General features: G+C 31.9%; 1 pseudogene; it reads left to right on the top strand.

Moving 5' to 3' along the window:
* The first annotated feature begins 3069 nt into the window (after nucleotides 1-3069).
* On the top strand, nucleotides 3070-4632 carry LOC149181248 (E3 ubiquitin-protein ligase RHF2A-like; annotated as a pseudogene).
* Nucleotides 4633-5033: the final 401 nt, after the last annotated feature.

Here is a 5033-nt window from a genome sequence, read left to right as displayed (position 1 = left end):
AATTGAGTTGGAAGATGTAGATCTAACACTTAACTCAGTGTTCGAGGAGGTTTTTATTTTCCACTAAAGAACTTAGATTAAGAAGATCAAAGTATAGAAACATGAAATTCTAGCCATTTTTAAATGGTGCCTCATACTATACATATTAATTTTAGACATTATTGATATTTTTTCATATATAACAAATATTTTTAATTAAAATGGTATATTTTTATAATCTTTCACTACCCAACCTGAGTCAAGCTCTTACTCTTATTGCTTCACTGAGCTTTTCACTGAGGCAAATTTGGTAAGTATGTTCAGAGGAACGTGTTATGCTTCAAGTTGAATTGATTACATGAAGTGCCTGGAGTTCTAAATACAAAATTGGTCCACTGTTATTTTTTTCGATTACTCTGAAATTGTGGAGTTTATGGGTGATTCAGAGTGAAGAGTTTAAGTCATTAAGCCCTAACTTTGTTAGATTAGAATGTAAACATGTTTAAATCAAGAAGGTGGATAAAGTGCCTTGCTAAGCCTTTGTTATTTGGGGAATTTTAAGGACATCTCTTTTTTTTTTACGATAAAGAGAATAAAATCAAAGATGAGAAATTAGACTAGCTCTGTGACACTGCAAATTAAGTGTCACAAATCAAAAGTAAATTAGAAGAGAGCTTTTTTATTTACATGTTTGATTAATATGATCCATTTTTTCAAATTTTTCATAAGAAAAAAAATGAGGAGTCCTAGCTAATAGAGTTTAGTAGTTTGGACTTGTTCTTGACATACATAAATGTCCAGTTAAAAATTTAAAAATTTCCTCTGTGCGGGAAAATTTGCCGTGAAAATAATAGCCACCGCCTTTCACATAACTATACAACAAACTTAATAATCAGGCTGAGCTGTTAACAGTCCAGGCATTATTAAACTACGAATATTGAAGCAATACACAATCAACAGTTTTGGGGGTTCATCCTTTGTCATCAAATCTATGAATGGAGAGCAGGTGGTCCATGACATCACACTACACGCATTAGAAAAACAAATCAATCATGTCATCCCATATTTTACTTTTATTATGTTCACTCAGTATGAAGTGCGTTTAGATAATACTTTTGTAACCTGATTATCTACTCATCCTTTGAAACCTATCTGAAATTTAGGTAATGTTTTTGAGATATCCTATAAACAACTTTTTGTGATAATTGTGGATGACTGAAATAAGGTGGACTGTGGGAACTGTATGAACAGTTATATTCTGGAAATATTTTTAGATTTTTGGACAAGTTTTCATATAGTTTTCATATATTTTTGTATGAACAATTATACTCTGGAAATATTTTTAGATTTTTGTACAAGTTTTCATATTTTTTTTTGTTTGTTTGTTGAGGTTGAATAGAGGTTAAAGTGTCATTGTTGACTTATTATAGTACTATTGTTATGTAGCTACCCTGTACATTACTGGTCTACTATGTATTGTACTCACTGCATTTTTTTTGTTTATCATATGAATAAATTTATAAAGATATGTTTTCTTTTCTTAGGTATAAAAATAATATTTAAGAAAATATAAATAATAAACTCATCCAATAAACTTGGGATACAGTGTATAGAAAAATTTTCATCCTCTTTGTCGAAGTAAATCTATTGATGGTTTGTTACTATAATAGAAAATTATATATAATTTCTGGTGTATTTTATTTATTTTCGTTATTTTTCATACAATTTGTTTGCCAATCAATTACAAAATGCCGAAATTTATTCAAAATAACACTAATAATTATAATATTGCTCTAACATCAAGTGGGAACGATGAGGGATCAAAGCCAAACATGGAGACCAATATTGGATAAGGGAGGAATCAGAAGAAATTATTACCAAAGCTCATATCCAAGATTAGAAAGAAGTTCGTATTTAATCATAACCAACAAAGGGAAAAGAGACATGAGTGCATCCACCCTATAGAAAGCGGATGTTTTAAGCCTGATGTTTTAAGCCTGTAGCAGAAATAAGCAACTTATTTTTCTATTTCTCATTATTTAACAATCAATATCCTTATCTCAACAACTAGAACTTCATATCAGTTTTGAAGTGTGTTAATTAAGGACATAGACATTGCTCAAAATTATCAAACAAATCAAAACAATTGTGTATAATGTATCAGTCTGCTTCATTTAGTAGTTTGCAAAAAGTAACAATAAGTTGAATTTCAAAAAATGATATCTAATATAATTTACTCTAGAAACCCCTTAATACTTAAATTCAAAAGAGTGAAGGGAATTTGAATGGTTCATGAGGCACAATAGCAAACTAAGTGGGCTTGAATGTGGGGAAAACTCCATAGTTAAGCCAGGTTGAGCTTGAGCCAGAGGCTATCTGGGATGAGTGACCTCCTGGAAAGTCCTTGTTACCTATGAAGTGATGATTGACACTATGTGATTCATTTCATTAGTTTCAATCTCACTTCTTTCCTTGTTACTTGGGAAGTGATGATTGACACTATGTGATTCATTTCACTAGTTTCAATCTCACTTCTTTCCTTGTTACTTGGGAAGTGATGATTGACACTATGTGATTCATTTCACTAGTTTCAATCCCACTTCTTCACACCTTTGAGCATACCACCAGATGTAATGAGTGCTAAGAGGAATAATGAATGCTAAGTGGAATATTCATAAATCATGAGAAATTAGTGAGTTACTATTACCTGTCATGGAAATGGTTATACATGAATGATTTTCTTCATTCAATGAGTGCTAAGTGGACTATTCAAAAATCAGACCACCTCTGATGGAAATGGTCACACATAATCACTTTTGAATCCAAAAAATGATATCTAATAATACGTTTGCTATCTACCAAAACAATGCTGAACATAACAAATAGAAAATCTAGTCATTTGGAATTTTCAAATATGATGAATAAAAAATATAGTCATTTGGAATTTTCAAATATGATGAATATAAAACTCTGATAAAATTTTTAGATGAGATTTTAAAAAATCCCAAACCCCAGTAAAGTATGTTTGAATTCCATCATGTTTTTATTCCTTTCCCTTATCTCAGGCTACGAGAGATACATCAGACGAAAATGAAAACTATTCCATGTTGTTATGATAACGTGGGATTTTCTGTAAGGGCTAATCGTTGCAATGTGAATTTTCAGGTTTTAGCATATATTGATGATTGATTTTGTGGAACGAATTATGCAACATTTGGCAGTTGTTGCAATGGGTAGAACACACCATTTTAGCAGAAGAGAAAATTTAAGGCACATTTCATATGATCAAGGTAATCCACAATTTATGGTGTTTTCAAATCATCCCAATGCATCTCCGATATCACCCAACAATATTGAAGCTCAAGATGAAAATATTCCAACAGTTACTTATCTTGATACCACGACAACTCTCATGAATGCTACAAGAGAAGAATAGCTACAGCAGGGACCTTTTCCATCTCCACAATGACATGAATTCAAGAACAATTAATAACAATGGTATTTCAATGCGAGCTTTAGAAAATAGGAGTGAACCCTTTGCACCAAAGTGTGTAAGCTTTGTGATGATATTGGGATTAAATTTCAAACTGCAAGCCTTTGCATTGCAGTAATCAATCTCTTTTCTCCTGTAACGCTTTGGTTTTCTTGGATAATAACTTTTCTAGCATCTTACGTAGAAAATTTCGATACATATATGCAATTTGAATTTAAGTCCTCCACAGGGACCTTGGTTCAAAACTTCAGTCACATGTAACTCAGTAGGTTTTATAAAAGACCATATATTTCGTTTTCTTACTATGCGGAATTTTGCACCAATATTCATTCAAGAACAAAGCAGGGAAATAGTCCCCGGAAAATCCCTACAACAGTCCCTTGAAAATCAACAGAGATCAAAGCCTTCTGACTTTCAGTCCTTTGAGTCATTCAAATCTTGATTTAATATGTTTCTTCAAGGTTTGCGATATTGTTAGACTATCTAGTGCAAAGCGAAGTGTGTGAGGTGTTGTCTTTTTCTCCATAGTACCAAGGGTGATGTTTTTTTAACACTTTTATAGGTACAAGGAATCAATATCAAGGAGTACAATAGGTTTTAAGGAGAATTTGTTTGTACTTAAGAATGAAGTAACTAAATTTGGCAGAGAAGTTCAATGACAAGTTAGTGCTGGTATTCCAGGTGTTGCCCATATGATGGAGCACCTTGATCCTACTAGTAGAAACAATGGTATGACTTCCTTTTCTTATGATAATATGGAAGGAAGCTTAGCAGGAACACCAGTTAGATAGTCTGTTGAAGGGCCTCAGGCTTTTCCATCTTCTTACAACAACAATGGATACAATTCATGTGGCACAAGTTCAATTTTAAGCCCACAATCTCTTAGAGACAAATCAGATGGATGCATAAGTGAAACATCTATAAAGGTAAGGAGTCCTGACTTCCTTTGTGTGCTCTACAAAATTTCTAGCTTTTATAAAAATTCAAAGCTTTGCTAAATTATTGTGATTGGATGCACAACTAACACAAATTTCACAAACATATTTTCCATGTTATACTAGAAAGATCTCAAATTAGATACATAATGTTCTCTTCTACTTTTTTGGTTCTCTTTTCTCTTTTAGATTTTTCTTCCTTTCCATTTAGACAACTTCTTGTGAATCTATTTCAGAAGAAAAAGAAAGAGGGCACTCATGATATTAGAATAATAGTCTTTGGCTTTGATTCCTTGACAAACCAAAAGGCTTGCCTTAAAGAATCACTGGGGAAGATTTCCAGATTACAATATTATTATATCACAAGAAAAAATTTATTATTTAGCTATTTTCTTCTATCATTTATAATGCACTTATAGTTTGGATCTATAACTAGTAATTTCTCTATTTGCAATGTCTATCATGATTTGTGGCATATACAATCTAGATATGTTACATTGTAGTAAAATTTTCCAACTAAGTTGCGTAGAAATGAATACAGATCAGCCATATTTTATGAGACATTAGGATCCAAAAAGTCAAGAACTAGAAACATGGAAAACTTGTTACTCCAAGTATGTTTTACT

This window comes from Pinus tabuliformis, chromosome 3_2, assembly GCF_031772625.1.
Source record: "Pinus tabuliformis cultivar Carrire ecotype Pingquan chromosome 3_2, CPIR1, whole genome shotgun sequence".
Classification (NCBI taxonomy): Eukaryota; Viridiplantae; Streptophyta; class Pinopsida; order Pinales; family Pinaceae; genus Pinus; species Pinus tabuliformis.
The sequence above is the reverse complement of the archived record's forward strand: the minus strand, read 5'-3'. Positions and strand labels throughout refer to the sequence as shown.